Below are 22,243 nucleotides of genomic sequence, written 5' to 3'. Positions count from 1 at the left end.
GAGATTTCTCAGCTGCAACAGAAGCGAACACCTCAGCTTCTCCAGAGACTGGCACCTTCAAAGTGGAGAGTATAGACAGAACTATAGCCAATATAGGGAGGAGTGAGGAGTGGATATTTATAGTAGAAGGGATTGGCTGCAGCTGAGGTTACAACTACCTGCTAAATCACAGCAGGAAAGAAATTAACACCTTCAGCACCAGATAGAATTAAGTACACTCCACTTCAGGGTAAACGAGCGGGCTCTAAAGAGGATCTGCGGTCAACTATATGCTGTGACCTTCTGATCCCAGATTGTCACTCTAGGTACGGGGAAGTACCAGGCGAATGGCAAAAGTAAGGGGAAACCCATTGTCTAGGCATAGGGGAGATGGTGACCTCTGACCAAACCTACCGCTGGTCCCTGTAGTCCCTTACCACCCTAGACAGGTTCTGCACCTATGTGCCAATACCTGACACTAGGTATCAGTAGTGCTGGACCCTAAATAGGGAATGGATGGGATGAGCTCTTTGCGAATCCCATTAAACACTAAAAAAGACAACAAAGAGAACACAAGGGCGAAAAGTGCATGAACTATTTATCCACAGATGACTCAGGTAGAAGCTCTGCAAAGTTACAGCAACAACACCACAGCTGAGTACAAGCCACCTGCTTACATCCAGAGCTTGAAGGAACTAAATATCATCAGCACAATCCAGGGAAGAAGGGAGTATTTAAACCCAGGGGAAATACAGATGATTAGCAGCTGAAGGGAAGAGAGGCCACGCTGGGTCTTAAAGGTAAAAGGATGAAAACCTAGCAGAGGAGATACGTAGTACACTGAATACTGACAGCAGGAATAATAGAGAGTCAGGGAGCATTTTGCACAGCCAAACAATGCGACCGTCTATTACTAGAAACCACTTGACTTGGGGAGGGAAGCAGATGTGATTGGCTCGCCCGCAACATATGATCAAAGGAAACTAACAAGCAGACTAGCACAGATTAACCCCTTAACGACCAAGGGCGGTAAAATTACGTCCTAGTGGTTATAGTGTTTATCCCCGTGGGCTGCTGCAAGAGCAGCCTGCAGTGATCAGCGCACATGTCAGCTGATTTGTACAGCTGACATGTGTGCCTGCTAGGCACACGAGTGCCTTGAGTTCCACGTGAGTGGAATCATGTTCCGCCCGTGCCTTTTAACCACTTAAATGGCACTGTCAATATGTTAGCGATTGCGCTAAAACTTTACTTACAGGCTCATGCCGGAAGTCACATGACGTGATCACGTGGATTCAGTGGTTGTCATGATAGCCCAGGGTCATGTGATGACTCTTGTAGCTCACATGACTCAGGTCCTGTAAGAAATAGCCAAGTACTGGCTGTTAGAAGAGATGATCATTTCTCCCGGTCTGAGCGGTGCTGCTCTGAAACGGAGAAATGAATGAGCGATCAGCTGATCCCTATAGCCCCCTAGGGGTACTAGTAAAATAAAAAAAAGTTTAAAAAAAGTTTTGAAAAAAATTAAACCTAAAAGATCAACTCACCCCCCTTTTGCCCCATTGAAAATTAAAGGGTAAAAAAAAATATATACACACATTTGGTATTGCCGTGTTCAGAAATGCCCGATCTATCAAAATATAAAATCAATCTGATCATTAAAAGGCGTAGTGGCAAAAAAATTCTAAATGGCACAATTACGTTTTTTGGTCGCCACAAATTTTGCACAAAATGCAATAACAGGCGATCAAAACGTAGCATCTGCACAAAATTGGTACGGTTAAAAACGTCAGCTCGAGACGCAAAATATAAACTGTCACTGAGCCATAGGTCCTGAAAAATGAGAACACTACAAGTCGTGGAAAATGGCGCAAAACGTACGCCACTTTTTTTCGGACAAACTTCTGATTTGTTTTTCACCCCTTACATAAAAGTAAACCTACACATGTTTGGTGTCTACGAACTCGCACCGACCTGAGGCATCACACCAACACATCAGTTTACCATATCATCAGTCATATACAAATGCAGAAAGGAAAATAGGGATAACCTAAAAAAAATAAATGTACCCCAAAAAATATTGTCTAGGGGCTTAATCTGGGCTGACAATACCTTTTAATTGTTTTGTGCTACACAAAGCACTAGAGCCATTGAAGGTATTGATAATAAGGAACAACATTTAATCCCACTGTAGGCTATAAAGCGAGAATCTTAGAGACAGACATCAGTCTGGCCTGTTTGGCCACTAGGTGTCAATAATCATGACAACTGCAGGGTTGCAGTATTTTTTTTTTTACAAGGATAGACGTGATAAAATATAGATGAAACATTGTCGTTAATACTCCTGGACAGTCCTAAACATTGCTGCAATCGGAGAACAGCAATAGAGAAAACATATACATAATACTGAGAAATAAATACCATTTCAGCCACAAATATAAGGCGCATCAGATAGTAACATTACATGCACTTAGTGAATGTCGCCCCAATCTCAGCCTCTTTACACTCTCCTGTGATTGACTGGTAAACTATGCAGCCCCCTGATGGGAAACGTATCATTTCTGTCTGTATCATATTAATAAAGGCTCAGGGCTGCCAGTGTGGAGGCCAATGGGGAAAAATAGGTAGAGTGAATTACTGACATTTGAAGAGATCTGTGAAACTACTATAATCTGTTTAAAGACGTCGCGGCTCAGAGCACTGTGCAATCCTGAGATAGGAACACGGCAAAGGGTCCTAATGCTTCAATCAGATCCGCAGAGAAATCAACAGCCCTTGTGAAGCCGGGTTACAGGCCATTCTATACAAAGAAGCGGCACTGCAGACGATCTGCACATTTAAAAAGAAACGAAAGCATCACAATAATCATCTATAAAATATTTAGCAAGTTGTTTACCAACAATTCCACATTTCTATCTATTCTGTACATGATGCTTAGGCTATGTGCGCACTTTGCGTCGAGGTAGTTGCAGTTCTAAACGCATCCTCTGGCAGAAATGTTTTTTGCCAAAGTTGGTTTTGACCACAAAAACGCCATAAAGACGCGTGCGTTTTTACCGCGTTTTAGCGTGATTTACCTGCTTTTTCATTGCTTAAAGTCAGATGCGTTTTCAATACAAAGACATTACTAAATAAAGTCTAACCAGTCAAACAATATGAAAAAAATGGGTAAAAAATGATAACAAATATCAAGATTATTATCAATCAATAAATGGCTTTCTTTTTTATTAAAATGATAATTTTGTGATAATTATGCATAAAATTACATTTATTTATGGATTTTCTTAAAAATAAAATTGTCGGACTATGTTTGTGTGTAAAGGGACATATCATGGCATTAATATTTTGTCAAAAACGCATGCAATTAAATTGGTGTTGACCCCTCCGTGGGTAGGGGATGTTGGTCCCGGGGCCCGGTCGGGCTGTGGGCAGGGGTGCCGGGCGCAGTGTTGCGGTGCAGCGCGGTGCCTGATGGCACTGTTGTACTCACAATTAAACCACACAGAGTCACTGGTAAACCAAACGGAGGAATGAACGGGGCCTGCAGCCGGCTGCAGCTTCCTAGTCGGGTTGGCAATGTCCGCCTTTCTCCTGCACCTGTGTTTGTAGTGTGACCACTGTGCGTGGGCACTGGTAGTCCGCTTCCCGGCGTGTATGTGTCGTAGGAGCCTCTGTTGCCTGCAGACGCTGGCCCTTGGATCTCTGGCCTCTGGCGGTGGCTACTATCCGGACAGGTTGGGCTGTTGCCTTCAAACGGGACTTTGGTGGGAATTAACCCCTGAGGTCCAGACCGCAATCAGTTAATTCGACTATGGTGGTGGCATGTAAAAACGCAACGTGTGCACATAGCCTTAGAACAGAAAGGCACCACGACTGCAAAATCTCACGGTTTAAATGTTAATTCTGCCAGAAAATGTAACTAATTTTGTAAATATTGGGGCAGATTTAGCAATTTTGAGTAAAGACCTGTGCAAAAATTGCATTTTTGTTGCGTTTTTTTTTCTGCACAATTTTGGCACAAAACCTGAAGGATTTCCTGATGACCCCAAAGTGAATGAGAATCCTGATGTCTCGTGTACACATTGAGTATTTTCTCCTTACAGATTTAACCTCTTCACGACCTATGATGTATATTTATGTCATAGGCCGTGTCCCTGCCTTTGATGCCAGCTCACATGCAGAGCCCGCATCTTTCTCTGCACATGTCAACTGTTAGTGGCACATGGCGGCTGATCATAACAGCCACAAGGGGATCGGAGATACGCCTGCAGCTGTTAACACAGTGGGATATAACAAGCGCTGACAAAGAGCGCGTCATCAATGGCCCCGTGGCGTGATTGCGGGGCATTGATAGGTTGACAGCCGGGTATCAGCTTATGAGTCCTGTGTCTCTAATGATGAAGTTCCTATGAACACCGGCTGTGAGCTGCTATTCGTCGGAGCTCCTGGTCAGGTGTCCCCCTCCAGGTGGGGTGGAAGGACACCTGGCCAGGAGCTCCTTTTACTAACATTTGCCATTAAGGTATTGATTACTATGAAAGTAACAGAGCAGATGTAAATTAATTTTCAATATAGAGCATGTGTCACTGAACACATTCTACCTTCCTATTGTTTACAACAGTGGCCCAATTATGATGGGATATACAGGACATAATTCTATTCTAGTGATTTGACAGCCCACTTCTTTTAGAAGGGTATCTACATTTATGGATAGTTTCCATGTAATATATGTGTAGGTAGTTATTGAGAAATAGTGAATTTTTTCCTACCTCTACTATAGTTCAATATATATAGATTAATTCTATGGTATTCATAGAAATGTATTTTTGTGTAAATTGATCCACATACCTTCTATATTGGCTGTTGGTTGTTAATACCTATGTGCATACTATTTTATTTTGTATTTTTTTATATATTATACCATATTAGTGGAGGTCATTTATAATATTTTTTGCCATAATAGATTTTGGGTCAACTAATATAGTCACTGTATGAATTGATTAACAATAGTAAGATCATTATTTTTGAATTGTATATATACAAGGTTAACTCTAATACTGGGACCTGGTATTAGTGGTGTTCCCTCATAGGAATCTCTCTATTTTATGGACTTGTGTTTTTAAAATTATTGAATACAGTTTATTATTTTTAATAATTTCATGAATCTCTTTGCTAATTTTAATATTGTCTGGTGTAGCTCACCAAGTACCAGAAAAGTGTGCCAAGTTCTGGTGCATATTCAGTACACTGGGTCGCACGATACGCCTCACATCTTTTCCGATAAGTCACAGACCCTTCTATAATGAAAACCGTCATTATTGATAAGTTACAAAAAGTGCGAGTCACGAAGGACATTTTTCGTCACAAATTGCACCAGAATTCTGTTGCCTTTAAAGGGAACCTGTCACCAGTTTTTCAGCCTATAAGCTGCGGCCACCACCAGTGGGCTGTTATATACAGGATTCTAACATGCTGTATGCAAGAACCCAGACCGCTGTGTAGAATGTAAAAAGCACTTTATAATACTCACCTAACGGTCGCACTGCGGTGGAGTTGGGTCATATGGGCGTCACCGTTGTCCGGTGACGGCGCATCCTTTTTCGGCTATCTTTGTCCTCCTTCTGAAGCCTGTGTGCATACGTTATGCACAAAGGTCGGCATTGAGGTCCTGTGCAGGCACACTACAATACTTTGATTTACCCTGCTCAGGGCAGATGAAAGTGCACCTGTGCAGGACCTCAATGCCGGCAAGTGTGGATGATGTAGGACACATCATGCACCCTGGCTACAGAAGAAGGAAGACGAAGATGGCTGAAAGAGGCGGTGCCGCCACCAGACAACGGAGTCACCCATCTGACTCAAATCCACCGCAGCGCGACCATTAGGTAAGAATTATACAGTGTTTTTTACATTCTACACAGCGGCCTGGGCTCTTATATACAGCATGTTAGAATGCTGTATATAAGAGTGGCAGCTGATAGGCCGAAAAAACAGTAACAGGTTCCCGTTAAAGCGGGTTTTACACGCTACAACAAATCTAAAGATGTGTCGGCGGGGTCACGTCGTAAGTGACACACATCCGGCATCGTTAGTGTTGTTGTAGCGTGTGACAGCTACGTGCGATTGCGATTGAATGTAAAACCGTTCATCGCATACATGTCGTTCATTTCCATAAAATTACACGTCAGGTTTGTAAAGGAATCCAGCTCACCCACGTCTGACCTCACCGCACCTCAGACTCGGATCCGGCCCTGCCCTGGCCGCACAGCAATGAAAATGAAGAAAGCGATCCAGCTGAGTGAACAGGTGATTTATTCAGTGCAGTTCAGACAAGGCATAGTCGTGGTTAACGCGTTTCTGGCTTAACGCCCTTAATCGTAACAACTAGTGAATGTTGCCAGTGCCGCTATATACTCCCCTTACACGTCAGGTTGTTCAATGTTCCCGAGGTACCACACATCGCAGTGTGTGACACCCCAGGAACGATGAACAGTTCTTACCTGCGTCCCGCGGATCCCGCCGACAATGCAGAAGGAAGGAGGTGGGCGGGATGTTTACGTTCCGCTCATCTCCGCCCCTCCGCTTTTATTGGCCGGCTGCCGCGTGACGTCGCTGTGACGCCGAACGTCCCTCACACTCCAGGAAGTGGATGTTCGCCGCATACATCGAGGTCGTATGGAAGGGTAAGTACGTGTGACGGGAAATAATCGTTTTGAACAAATTGAACGTGCCGCACATACGATGGGGGCGGGTCACATTGCATACGATATCGTATGCAGAATTGAAAGGTGTACAGCAGGCTTAACTCTATAAATGTCCCATGCTGTATATTAACAATGTTATACTTCAGCCACTTCCACGGCTGTAGTCTCATTGCTCCTAGTTTCTAGATGGACACTGCCTGATTGATTAACAGTGGTGCGAGTGCAATCTGATGTTTTCTTGGATTGCACTCGCCCATGATAATCACAATTGAATCATAATTGAAACAGAGACCCAATATTGGCACTCTGTTAAAATGTACCTCTAGACAAAAATTAAAATTTCCCCAGGATCTACTAAGTGTATGAAGTGTTTTTTTCTGCAATGTCCAGCTGTTTTATCTTCAATGTCAGTTTATTCAAGACTACCAATTGTGCATGATACCTGACATTTTGCAGCTGTGGTCTTGGTCTCCCTAATTCCTGGGCACATCTCTGTTACATCAGTGCCAGTCAATGTTCATGCCTCCACTGTCACATACTTCACACTGCCTTCCAGAAATATCAAAACTTGTAAAGCTGAGCTATATAATGAGAGAGATAGGCAGCTATACCCAATCCAATGAACATGCACCAATTCCAAATGTCGGCAAGTGGACCCAACAACCCCTGTATGATACTGTGCACCATATTGGACAAATGTCTGTTGAGTTCCACCTGAAATCCCAAAGTGTTGACCAAAAGTAATAAACTCAAACAATAAAATTCCCAAGAATTAGCATTTATCTGTATCATTTAAAGTCAAGAACAGTGTAACATTGTTATAGATCATGAAAGCTGCAGACACAAGAGGTTAATTTCTTTTTTACACTGATAAATGTCGGCTGGACGTGTTTTATTCCTTATAATTTGCAATAAATGTCACTGGTGTAAGGGAGGAGTCGTATTCCAAAGAGAAACAGCAGACAGATAAGAAGGTCAATTGAAATATAGAGGAACTTATGGAACATATAATATAGGTTTGGGGAGTGTATAATTGAATGTATAAATTATATATAACTTACAGGATCGCTTTCCTTAAATTATAAAGAAGCCTTCACGTTTCAAATGTTAACTTCACTCAATAAATGTTACTTCTGATCTACCGTCATTGCTAAAAACTTTATGTGGAAAGTCCTTGGTTCTTTGTAAAACAGAAGCCTGAAAGAGGAAACAGGAGGCATAATGGGAGGGCAGGGGCTGTGATATGATGATATCAGCGGTGATTATGACTATTTAACACCTACGTAGCTGGTGAAAAGGCTGCTGGAACCTGGCTACTTCTGGAATTAGCTGGAAGCAATACAAAATGTAAAAAGCAAAAATGTCTGACAACAGTTCCCAGCACAAACGATGACAGATGTATGTGAAAAGAAAGATAAGAAATGACTAAATGAGCTCAGCATATATGCATCAGCAAGTGCCATCAATCAACGGACTGATGATTGATACATTAACACAAGTCAAGAGCACTTGGGCAATGTTCATCAATGTGTAAAACAGCCCCAGCAATATTACATAGATTAGAGAAGGAAGGGGACATGGCAAGATTCATATACACATATATATGGCTGAGAAGGATACATATGTAGGCTGCTGACTCTCCCCAGTCTCGCAAGCTCGTTGCCTCGGAGCAACACTTGACTCTGCTCTATCCTTCAAGCCACACATCCAAGCCCTCTTCACCTCCTGCCGACTCCAAATCAAAAATATCTCCCGGATCCGTACATTCCATAACCAAGAATCATCAAAAACACTAGTACATGCCCTAATTATCTCCCGCCTCAACTACTGCAACCTCCTGCTCTCTGGCCTCCCTTCTAACACTCTCGCACCCCTCCAATCTATCTTAAACTCTGCGGCCCGATTAATCCATCCCTCCCCTCGCTATTCCCCGATCTCTCCTCTCTGCCAATCCCTTCAATGTTTTCCCAATGCCCAAAGACTCCAGTTCAAAACCCCAACCATGCCATCCACAACCTGTATCCTCATCATATCTGTGACCTTTTCTCCTGGTAATTACCTGCATGCAACCTCAGATCCTCACAAGATCTCCTTTTCTACTCCCCTTACCACAATCGCATCCAAGATTTCTCCCGTGCCTCCCCCGTACTCTGGAACGCTCTACCCAAGGATATCAGACTCTCAGTCACCGTGGAAAGCTTCAAACCAAGCCTGAAGAGCCATGTCTTCCGACAAGCCTACAATCTACAATAACCCTCAAACCAGTACAACTCTGCGCAACCAGCTCTATCCTCACCTATTGTTCCCTCACCCATCCCCTGTAGACTGAGCCCTCGCGGGCAGGGTCCTCTCTCCTCCTGTACCAATCTGTGGATTGTTCATGATTACTGTACTTGTTTTTATGTATACCCTTTTCACTTGTAAAGCTCCATGGAATAAATGGCACTATAATAATAATAAATAATAATAATAATAATAATAATGTAGACTACAGCAAGACTTAGTTCCTACATTGGGGAGAGGACATGGGTGAAGATTGGACAGCCTTGGTTTGTGTTTCTTGATAATGGGGCCACCTTTTTGGCTTTGCTATATGATTATCTCACCATAGTTTTTCCACTTGTGGACTAAAATCTTGTTTTTTTTATGACCAAGCAGATTATCTAGAAAATTAGACTAATAAGACATAAATAACATACATTTCCAATCGATGGAAATCTGCTCTTTTGCCTGTTATAGTCATGCTGTCTTTACTATACAGTGAGATGATAGTGGTGAAACTGCCCAGCAGCAAAGTGATCCCAGAAACTGGTGGCTGTGATTTGCCATGAGGTCTTGGAGGCAGCCTTAGGGCAATACATACACATACATCCCTGTGGGATACACCACGTTGGGTAAATCTGTCACCTATCCTAAATATATGTCAAGCTGGTACCATTAGAGGGTTACACGAGCTCTGAGGAGAAGTGCTGAAGGGCGATACACAGGATGTTCTATATACACCACGCTATACAAAAAAAATGTATACAAGAAACGGTCAGATCCCTTCCTAGAATATAAATCTAGATAAAGATCAGAAGTATTAGGCTATGTGCGCATGTTGCCTTTTTTTGTGACCACAAAGATGCAGCGTTTTTGACCGCAAAAAAAAACCACACAAAAAAGGCACCCGCGGTAAAAACGCATCCAAAAAATGCATGCGTTTTTTGCTGCGTTTTGCTGCGTTTTTGTTGCTGCATTTTTTCCAATGCATTGCATGGGTGAAAAACGCTGGCAAAAACGCAGAAATAATTGACATGTTGCATCTTTGTTGTCACCACAAAAACGCACCTAAAACAAAACTGCACTGTGCGGACAGCAAAAATCAAAACTCAGACTTTGCTGGGGAAACAAAGTCATGCAGTTTTTAGACCAAAAACGCACCCGAAAAACGCTGCGAAAAACGCAGCGTGCGCACATACCCTTAGAAGATGTGTTGAGAATTAGGAAGATGTAACTTCTTTTCCCAAACCCTCCTCTTGACCGCTCATATACATAAACCAGAAGGGGATGACAGTGACAGAAAACAGAGAGTTCTTCCCAGGATAAAAATCTGAAATCTTTGCTTCATCCTGATGCATAATGAGAGACACATTCACAAAAGAAAAGAAGATAAGTTTATATTTAATAGCATTTATTTAACATGTAACAAATGGATGTTTGTTGTATTAAAGGGAACCTGTCACCAGATTTGTCCTCTATGAGCTGTGGCCACCACCAGTGAGTCCTTATATACCACATTCCAGAATCCTGTATATAAAAGCCCAGGCCGCTGTGTAGAACATAAAAAACACTTTTATAATACTCACCTAGGGGGTGGTCTGGTTTTGGTCCTCTCTGGTCCAGGCGCCTCCTCTTTTTGGCAATCGCTGTCCTCCTTCTTCTGAGGCCTGTATGCATGACGTGTCCTACGTTATGCACACTAGCCGGCATTGAAGTCCTGCACAGGCGAACTTTGATCTGCCCTACTCAGGTCAGATCAAGGTATTGTAGTGCGCATGCGCGGGTAGTCTTTAACCTTTCCTTGAGCCTGCGCATTACAGTACTTTGATCTGCCCTCAGCAGGGCAGATCAAAGTGTGCCTGCACAGGACCTCAATGTCGGACTGTATTAATGATATAGAGGCATCATTCACACTGGGCTGGGTAGAAGGAGGATGGAGATCGCAGCAGAGAGGAAGCGCCGGACTGGAGAGCAGCGACACCCATCCAACCGGACCGCCCTGCAGGTGAGTATTATAAAAGTGTTTTTTTACATTCTATACAGCGGCCTGGGCTCTTATATACAGTATGTTATACTGCAGTATATAATGGCTCACTGGTGGTGGCCGTAGGTTATAGTCACCAAATCTGGTGACAGGTTCCCTTTAATGATGTTAAAGAGGTTATATATTATTACAGCTCTTTTCAGCAGATGACATCCCAAGGACAAAAGTTATCATTCCCATCTAGATTTTTTGTTAATCTTTGCCCCAGATGCAGTTTATTGCCCTGTATATCTAAATACTGTGACCCACCCAGAACAGTTTGTAGCAGAATGGCACCTCCTTGGCATTGAGCATTAGGGTACCAGTTCCCTGAGCTACAAGCCTAAAAGTAATACTTTCTCTAAGACAGCAACCGTATTTTTTTAATTTCTTATATCCCTTTGAATATAAATTGCTACAAGATTAATTTACAAGATACATGTGAACACAGGGTCGTGTTACTTTGTATCTCTTGTATTCCACACACATATATCATCCAGCTATTGACAATGATACAGTTCGTTGATACAATAATATCTGAGTTATAGATCTGTCAGTAAACCAGATAATTATCCGTGATCACCATTGCCGGCTGCGTCATTAATCAAATCTGTCTCAGATGCCAATAATTTATTCTCTTAAAGATTCAGCGGCTCTCGTCCCAATGCGACCAGCACTGGAGGATCCGCGCCAAGTGTACTGGAGACACACCAGGGTAATAAATAACTGTGCCTGCATAGAGGAAAATGTCTGTTCAGGAATGAAGTAATGGAGTAGAAATGAACAGAACAGTCACTTTACGAAATGTCTACAGGAACAATGTTCCCTGTTCGCCTGTTTTTCACTCTGCAGTGGGGAGGAAAAGCTTTGAAATTTATTAATTTATAAGAGAAGATCGCTGATGGTAAAAATTGAGACACTGACCAAATACTGATGAAAAATGGATCAAAAACGATGAAAATTGGACCATTAAGGCTACTTTACACACTGCGATATCGGTCCCGATATCGCTAGTGTGGGTACCCGCCCCCATCTGTTGCGCGACACGGGCAAATCGCTGCCCGTGCCGCACAACATCGCCCGGACCCGTCACACATACTTACCTGCCCGGTGACGTCGCTGTGACCGGCGAACCGCCTCCTTTCTAAGGGGGCGGTCCGTGCGGCGTCACAGCGACGTCACTGAAGCGTCACTGAACCGCCGCCCAATAGCAGCGGAGGAGCGGAGATGAGCGGGACGTAACATCCCGCCCACCTCCTTCCTTCCGCATTGTGGCCGGGAGGCAGGTAAGGAGAGGTTCCTCGTTCCTGCGGTGTCACACGGAGCGATGTGTGCTGCCGCAGGAACGAGGAACAACTTCGTTACTGCTGCAGTAACGATTTTTAAGAATGGACCCCCATGTCGCCGATTAGCGATTTTGCACGTTTTTGCAACGATGCAAAAATCGCTCATAGGTGTCACACGCAACGGCATCGCTAATGCGGCCGGATGTGCGTCACAAATTCCGTGACCCCAACGACTCCGCATTAGCGATGTCGCAGCGTGTAAAGCCCCCTTTAGTCTAGGGCAGCATGGTGGCTCAGTGGTTAACACTGCAGCGCTGGGGTCCTGGGTTCAAATCCCATCAAGGACAACATCTGCAAGGAGCTTGTATGTTCTCTCCGTGTTTACGGGGGTTTCTTCCGTGATTTCCAGTTTCTACGCTCCATAGACATAGTGATAGGGAATTTAGAATGTGAGCCCCAATGGGGACAGCGATGATAATTATCACTTAAAATTAAATAAATATTATAATAAAAAAACAGACACACCAGGGTTATAATTAGAAAAGCTGTGCCATCACCAAAGTATAATGCGGGCGTCACACGGGACGATCTATCGTGCGATCGCACGAGCGATCGCACCCTTCCCTGTTGTTTGTGCGTCACGGGCAATTAGTTGCCCGTGGCGCACAAAGTCGTTAACCCCCTGTCACACGCACTTACCTCCCGGACGACCTCGCTGTGGGCGGCGAACATTCTCTTCCTGAAGGCAGAGGGATGTTCGGCGTCACAGCGACGTCACACAGCCACCGGCCAATAGACGCGGAGGGGCGGAGATGAGCGGGACGTAAACATCCCGCCCACCTCCTTCCTTCCGCATTGCCGGCGGGACGCAGGTAAGATGTGTTCATCGTTCCCGGGGTGTCACACGGAGCGATGTGTGCTGCCCCGGGAACGATGAACAAGAAACGACTTTTTGAAAATGAGCTATGTGTCAACGAGCAACGATAAGGTAAGTATTTTTGCTCGTTCACCGTTGCTCGTAGCTGTCACACGCTACGATATATCAAACGATGCCGGATGTGCGTCATTTACGACGTGACCCCGACGACATATCGCCCGATATATCGTACCGTGTGACGCCCGCATAAGGTCTCAATTCATATCATGTCTATGAAAAAATGCATGCATTTTTAACTATATCAACCATGTCATGACTAGAGATAAGTGGACCCGTTGAAGTTCAGTGGGGTCAGCTGAAGTATAAATTAAGTTCGGTTTGAGACCCAAACTTGCCCTGGACCGCAATGGAAGTCATGAATTGGGCAGTTCGGGTCTCTGACCATATGCAGAAAGCCATGAACAGATCACTTCTGGGGGTGGTTGGGCGAGGTTTTTTCATTTTTTTTTTTTTTTTGGGTGCACACTACATCTGATCATGCTGTTGTTCTCGCCAGTGCGAGCCATTCAAACACTGCAAGCGGCTCGCACTGGGCTGAGCACCAAGCGTACCTGAGCACAGAGATGCTCGCGCGATTGAATTACTCAAGGAAAAATTATGTCATGTCTTTGTCCTTAATGATGTTTTTCAAATCTAGCGGTATTAACATCATTATGGAATTCCCATTGAAATCAACAGAAAGAATAATCAAAGAATATGTGAAGCGGATCAGCTTCAAAATTCCAGTCAAACACTTATCCCCTGCTGAATCTGAGCGCTTGTGCCATTAAAATAACAAAGCTTATACTCACCTCCAGTGCAGTTGCTGTTCCAGCGGTGTCGGCAGTCACTCTCCCGGGGCTCACATGATGTTGTTACGTCACGCAAGCCCTTCGCCCAATAAGAGCCAGCTTCCTTCTCCGCACCATCGGATGTATTAAAGGGAACCTATCACCGTTTTTTCAGCATATAAGCTACAGCCACCACCACCGGGCTCTTAGGTACAGCATTCTAACATGCTGTATATAAGAGCCCAGGCCACTGTGTAGAACATAAAAAAAACTTTATAATACTTACCTAACGGTCGCGCTGCGGTGGATTTGAGTCAGATGGGCGTCTCCGTTGTCCGGTGCCGGCACCGCCTCTTTCGGCCATCTTCGTCCTCCTCCTTCTTTAGCCGGGGCGCATGACGCGTCTACGTCATCCACACTAGCCGGCATTGAGGTCCTGGCAAGTGTGTATGCACGTCATGCACACAGGTTTCAGAAGGAGGACGAAGATGACTGAAAGAGGAGGTGCTGGCACCGGACAACAGAGACGCCCATATGGCACAACTCCACTGCAGCGCGACCATTAGGTGAGTATTATAAAGTGTTTTTTATGTTCTAGACAACGGCCTGGGCTCTTATATGCAGCATGTTAGAGTGCTGTATATAAGAGTCCATTGGTGGTGGCCGCAGCTTATAGGCCGAAAAACCGGTGACAGGTTCCCTTTAAACATCAATTGGAAGTGAATGTTCAACCGTGGCTCTGACTTCGTCTTGATGTTTGAGCGTCCAAAGGCGCGGAGATTGAAGCTGGCGCTCATTGGATATAGGGGTTGTGTGATGTAACAATGTCATGTCAGCCCTGGGTGAGTGAGTGCCGGGACGTTGCTGGCAGCGGAGGTGAGAATATGCATTTTTATTTTAACGGGGCAAACACTTTGATTGAGAAGGAGCTATCCAAGTAGTGAACAATAATAATAATATAATAATAACATTTATTCATTTATATAGCGCTATTAAATCGATAGCGCTTTCCAAACATTAGCAACACTGTCCCCATTGGAATTCACAATCTAAATTCCCTATCTGTGTGTCTTTGGAGTGTGGGAGGAAACCGGAGTACCCGAAAGAAACCCACGCAAACACAGGGAGAACATACAAACTCCATGCAGATGTTGTCCTTGGTGGGATTTGAACCCAGGACGCCAGCGCTGCAAGAGTGCTGTGCTAACCACTGAGCCACCATGTCGCCGCAACTCTTTAAGACTCAACCATCAAAAGAAATATTTCAACATACTTCAGAAGAATATCTAAACCTCCTACAGGTGAGAAATTTCAAAGTGTTTTGCTTCTTTAATGCTACAAATAAATGCTATGGAAACAATTAAAAATGATAATGTTTTTCTTCTCACCATCAGAACATGCTTTGTAATTATGAGCAACGTGCTAACGAGCAGATCTGACAGTACTCTGTGCCGTCCTTGGGTCACATAAACAAGTTTGCACAGCCGCGTCAATTAATTAGAGCTAATTGTATACATCAGAATATTTATATACAAGCACATTCACACATTTGTAAAATCATGTATTTGAAATAAAATATGTTACAAGCGTTTATTCTTCCAGCTAACAATGTACAGGCTGATAAATGTGTCTAGCATATAGTAGTAAGAGATGGACAGAGATTTGCCGGTTACAAGCTTGGAAAAGCCATAAAGGCAGATATATTAATAGATATCTGGGTTTCCTACAACATAAGACAATATTTAAAATGCAAAATCTTAATCACTCTAAATAAAAGTGACCAAAGTCCCTGCACCAACTCCCAACGCCAGGTAGAACACTGCCCCCTACTGACTCTATAGAGAAATAATCAGCCCGAGGGTCTGCACAGGGTACATTATTATTTCATGTTGTGATAAATTAAGAGATGATCTGAAGTGGGAAATAATAACAATAATAATAAAAAACACAATGTGTGAGACATGCTCACTAGGCGTTAAAAAGAAACATTAATTATTCCATATCTGAGCATATATAAAACCCAGGGAAGCGAGCGCGCCACGTCGTGTTCCTGGTAGGGGTGCGGGATGTGACAGAGTGGGAGTTGGTCACAGCAGCCTCCCAGACACTTGTGGATTAAAGCTGTTTATTTTTACAAATGACAATTCAGGTTATTTCACTCCTAAAATATCTCCAGGCTCGGTTTCTGCAGAATGACAGATGTTACCGTAGCCGAGAAAAATGTAAATTGTTTTCGACCTAAATTGTTTTGGAACTTTTAAAACATATTAATGTATAGAATAGGAATATAGCGGGAATGTTTAGCGGATCCAGGGCCATTCAAAAGTCAGCACTACATTTTGCAAATCGCTATTGGATCAGTTTGCGGAGAGTTTGGATATTTTTGGGGTGGATGCATTTGTGGCGCCCTGAAGCTCAAATCGCCACAGGGTACTGCACCCCATTCAGGGTGTGGTGCTGATCCTGGATCCAAAAGGAGGTCGGTACCGGTTTTATCATCACCAACAAGATTCACACATGGGTTGCCCCTTCCCCACTGGGGACTGGGCTAGGTTTGGGTATAAAAGCGATTTCCAACAGTGTGTGGCATTTACAGGATGCCATCACAACAGGGGCCCCAATCCACTAGCTTTAGACCTGGGTAGGGAGAAGAGTGGCCACCAGGGGGAGTTAGGAGTCACACATAGTTTACCAAAAATGAGTAGTTCTCCAGCAGGAGTGAGAGTGGGCAGACGTGTTTCCCGGTAGCTCCTGTGGGACATAGAAGTTTAATGGTCGCTGAGGAGGATACTGTGTCAGTTCCCCCAGGGCCAGCACTGTTCATGGTGCAGCACCCTAGGGTGGTCTAATTTCACGTTGCATCACCAGATTTTGCCAGACGTAGAGGTTCCACGCTTCTTCGACCACCCAAGTTTCCAGAGCCAGGTGGCATATAGGACTCCCGGGGCCTAGATCACGGTCTCAAGGGGATCCCCGCTACTGGCATAGGGAACAGTACCCTACCTAGTACGGAAGGGACTCTAAATGCTTCAAGCCACAGGGACCTGCACTAAAAAGCGCAGTGAGCAAGGGCCCGCAGACTACCGGACCGGTTCTGCCCTACCGCGGATTCGGCATAGACCTGAACCCATCACGGCAGTGACCAGTGTGAAGAGGCTGGGAGCTGAAGTTGTGAGTAAACTACACCCTGAACCCGCAGAGACTGTGTTGGCTCGACCTTACCGGCGCCGCCGTACAGTGCTTAGGCGCCAACGGCCATTACTACCCTCATCAACCACCCGGGGCTCGCTCTGCCTGTGTGGAGCGACACCATCCCAGCTGCCATAACACCTGCCCCGGAGAGGAACCCGGCAGTGGTGGCTATTACCTGGACGCATACCACAGGTGGCATCACGACAAACTTTTCTCAATACCCCGCTTCCCCCACCATTTAACTGTATACCTCGGGGAAATGGAACCGGGCAAAGCCACCCCGTGACAAAGTCTGACCCAACCTGAAACGGCCCGGCGACAAGTAGGTTTAACCGCCTGCTCCGTGGGGGGCTACACATTTATATTACCATACACCTTTATGTTTCCTTCACACATATATACTGTATATATTTTTTTATTTTTAGACATATGGTAGTTGCCTTTTTTCCAACAAGGCTGAAAACCCCCCAGAGAATTTGCGTTATTGTATGCCAGTCTTTATTTATATCATCAGTTCAGGTCAAATCTAGAGGAGCTGCAGTCACAATTGTGCACTTTAGTTTATCTGAAAATCTATAAACACAATGAACTCTTTACTACCGTATTTATGGAAGCTGCTGCTTTTGTTATTACAGATAATGAACCATGAGGGGGCAGCACTAGCAAAATGTAATGTGATGCTTTCTGAGAACTGACAGAAAAAGAGCAGAATTCTGAATGCAGCTCTGAATGTGACTAGAGTGCAAAACAAGATAAAAACTGTATTATTAGCGACTCCAGATTTTACATACACAAACTTTGATACAAAATGTAAATGTTCAAAAGTGAAGAATACTTTTTTCCATCTTACCTGTTGGTGCTAGTGGATGATGTTAAACAACAGAAGCAAACAAAGGTTGTTTAAACATTTCATACAGACAAATACACAAAGGCCCTGAGGAAAATCGGCTCCATAAAGGTTACTGTGATCGCCCGGGCGAGCGGCGTCCTTACAGTAAACACATAGATCACTCTCTGCACCCGGAATGACATATACTCCAAAGCCAGCTGTTCATTAGTTGACTCTTGCAAGCTGCAGGCCTATATTTAATCAGTTATCATGACAATGATAGACACAGGACCTTGTGTAAGTACTATACAAACAGCAGGCACATTGCAGTGTAGATGGAGAAAAAATCAAATTCAGATTTTTTATGGCCAATAGTAGAAATAATTCAAACTAAGTGCAATAAGAATTTACTTCTAAATAATAAAAAATTATATAATATTGCCCTTATAGACAAAAACATAACTACTATAATACTGCTCCTATGTGCTAGAAAATAACTACTATAATACTGCCCTTATGTACAAGAACATACCGTAACTACTATAATACTGCTCTCTTTGTATAAGAATATACCTACTATAATATTGCCCCTTATGTAAAAGAATAGAACTACTATAATACTGCTCCTATGTACAACAATATAACTACTATAATACTGCTCCTATGTACAACAATATAACTACTATAATACTGCCCCTATGTACAAGAATATAACTACTATAATACTGCCCCTATGTACAACAATATAACTACTATAATACTGCCCCTATGTATAAGAATATAACTACTATAATACTGCTCCTATGTACAAGAATATAACTACTATAATACTGCCCCCTATGTACAAGATTATAACTACTATAGTACTGCCCCTATATACAAAAATATAACTACTATAATACTGCCCCTATATACAAGACTATAACTGTTATAATACTGCCGCTATGTACAAGAATATAACCATTATAACACTGCCCTTATGTATAAGAATATAACTACTATAATACTGCTCCTATGTACAGCAATATAACTACTATAATACTGCTCCTATACACTAGAAAATAACTACTATAATACTGCCCTTATGTACAAGAATATAACTACTATAATACTTCCTATAATGTACAAGAATAGTATAATGTACTATTATAATACTGCCCCCTATATGCAAGAATATAACTATTATAATACTGCTCCAAAGTACAAGAATACAACTACTATAATACTGCCCTCTATATACAAGAATATAAGTACTATAATACTGCCCCTTATGTGTAAAAATACAACTGATATAATACTGCCTCTATGTACAAGATATAACTACCATAATACTGCTCCTATGTACAAGAATATAACTACAATACTGCCCCTTATGTACAAGAACATAACTACTACGTAGAAGCATATAGCCCACTACAATTCTTCTCAATGTACAGTAATATAACTAAAATACATCCTTTTATACACACAACAATATAACTATTATAATACTTCCCTTCATATAAAAAAAAGATTAATTTAAAGAGATAGGTGGTCGTATTTTTCACTTTAAAAAAGACCTGTAAAGAATCTTGGTTTCAATGAATAACATTAGCTTGTAAGACTCTGCTATCTGGTTGGAGGGGCAGTGATTGAGGAAAACAGCTCAGTATCCTCATTCATTAAGGACCACTTTGACTCAATGACCTTGCACTCTCAGCTTTCTCTCTTTGGACATGGGATGGAGAAGCAGGGTACACAACGGATACACAACACGTGTTTACAGATAAAATACTTTCACTAGTAAGTAATTATAGGTCACTGACCTGATGAGTCGCAAGAAGAGACAAAGGATCAGACGACTGCTGCCACAGTGCGCAATTAAGCGTCAATATAGAGAGGAATCTGTAGGTGAATGCTGCTTTTAAAATATATTTGCACCTACACGGGTCACCAAAGTTCACTCCATCTTATAATGTCAGCTCACATCTAAACAATTTTCCTGTCAATTAATTTCTCTGTCAAGAACATGAACCAAAAGTCAAAGTCGTAGGCTGCTGGAACGTCAAGTGTGACAAAGTGAGCTCAGGGAGGATATTAACTTTACATATTACAGTAGCACCAATTGTATTTATCTTTGGGCAGGGCCGGCCTTAGCCTGAATGACGCCCTGTGCAAAACTGCCCTTTGGTGCCCCCCCCTACTGATTTTTTACCCAGTTTCCAAGGAAACAAACGAGGACAGGAGGCCATTTTTTATATCCTAAGAAAGTTGATCTCTTCAAATGTACAATAAATTACAAATTTGTGCTGGAGAATCTGCACCTCAAATCCACCACATCTGATCTCGTTTTTATAGAGGTCTTCCGATTTCAACCATTTATGCCGTATCCATGGATAATACACACCACGCCAGCTCCGACTCCACCCCTCAAGCCCTCCACACTTACCACCATTCTTGGAAAAACGTATGTGTGTGTGTGTGTGTGTGTGTGTGTGTATACACATACACAAACACACACACAGTCATGGCCAAAAGTGTTAGCACCTTTGAAGTTGTTCCAGAAAATAAAGCATTTCCCTTAGAAAATTAATAATACACCCCATACACCACCCCTCTCCATAATATACTCTCTACACCGCCCCTTTCCATAATCTCTCTCCCATACTGCCCCATTTATAATATTCCCCCACACACTGCACCTCAGTGTACCCCGACACGATACCCCTGTGTATAATATCCCCACACACTGCCCCTCTGTATGATATCCCTCACACAAACACACTGCACCATGTATAATATCCCCCCACACATTGCTCCTCTATATATCTCTCCCACACACACTGCCCCATGTATAAATATCCCCCACAAACACTGCCCCTCAGTAGAATATACCCACACAATGCCCCTGTGTATAATATTCACACACAAACTGCTCCACTGTATAATATCCCCCCAAACACACTGCTCCTCAGTCTAATATCCCCCACACACTGCTCTTCTTTATAATATCCCCCCACACTGCTCCTCTGTATAATATCCCCCCACACACACTGCACCTCAGTATACTATCCCCCACACACACTACACCTCAGTATACTATCCCCCCCCACACACACACTGCTTCTCTATATAATATCCTCCCACACACTGCTCCTCTGTATAATATCTCGTCACAAACACTGCTCCTCAATATATCCCCACCACACACTGCTCCTCTGTATAATGTCCCCACACGTACACTGCTCCTCTGTAAATCCCAACACACACTGCCCATTTGTATAATATCCCACACACTGCTCCTCTGTGTAACATCCCCCCCCACACACACACTGCCCCTCTATATATCCCCCACACACTGCAACTCTGTATAATATACACACACAAAATAACCCTCTGTGTAATATCCCTAATGTACGCTGCCCCTTTGTACACTATCCCCCACACAAGCTGCCCCTCTTTATATATATCCTCACACAGACAATGCTCCTCTGTATATCACCCCCCACACACTACCCCTCTGTATACTATCCCCCCACATACATTGTCTCTCTGTATAATATCCTCCTGGTATATATGTCCAAATCCTGTTATATGTCTGCATCCTGGGCCCTTCCTGGTATGCATGTTCCCATCCCAGTTTATTTGGCCCTATCCTGGTATATATGTCCAATCATGGGCACCTCCTGGTATGTATATCCCCCTTCTGGGCACATTCTGGTATATATGTCCCCATCCTGGTTTCTGCCCCCTTCTTGGTATATATGTCCTCCTCCTGGTATATATGTTCCCATCCTGGTTTATTTGTTTCTTTCCCAGCATATATATCCCCATCTTAGGCTCCTCCTGATATATATATATATATATATATATATATATATATATATATATATATATATATTTCCCTCCTGGGCACATTCTGGTATATATGTTCTCATCCTGATTTTTGTTCCCTTCCTGGTATATATCTCCTCCTTCTTGTATATATGTGCCTTTCCTGGGCCTCTCCTCGTATATTTGTTTACTGCAAAGAGAAAAAAAAACAAAAACATTTTACTCACCCTCCCCGGCTCCCACGTCCTGCAGCGTCCTCTCTGAGCAGCGATGCAATTCAGCTGGATGTGTACCCTCCACACATCCAGCTAAAGCAAGGCAGGGGCTGCAGTCAGCGGGAACCCCCACCACCCACAGCTGGAGTCAGCGGTCCCCCCCACCACATGCAGCTGGAGTCAGCACCCCCCTACCACTCGCAGCTGGAGTCAGTGCCCCCCCACCACCACCA

The 22,243-nt window shown here is 43.4% G+C and overlaps 1 protein-coding gene across 4 annotated transcripts in view; it reads right to left on the bottom strand.

Moving 5' to 3' along the window:
• The window catches only part of PTPRF (protein tyrosine phosphatase receptor type F), a 1,173,234-nt gene that overhangs the window by 633,188 nt on the left and 517,803 nt on the right, over positions 1-22,243 (bottom strand). The window contains exon 4 of one of the 4 annotated variants that reach the window (XM_075320466.1): positions 10,145-10,294. The exons of the other annotated variants lie outside the window; for them this stretch is intronic. The gene's annotated coding sequence lies outside the window, so the exon portion shown is untranslated. The remainder of the gene's footprint in view (positions 1-10,144; positions 10,295-22,243) is intronic. 4 annotated transcript variants of the gene reach the window in all.

Source organism: Anomaloglossus baeobatrachus, chromosome 8 (genome assembly GCF_048569485.1).
Source record: "Anomaloglossus baeobatrachus isolate aAnoBae1 chromosome 8, aAnoBae1.hap1, whole genome shotgun sequence".
In the NCBI taxonomy this organism is placed as follows: Eukaryota; Metazoa; Chordata; class Amphibia; order Anura; family Aromobatidae; genus Anomaloglossus; species Anomaloglossus baeobatrachus.
Note: the sequence above shows the minus strand (reverse complement) of the source record. Positions and strands in the feature narration are given on the sequence as shown.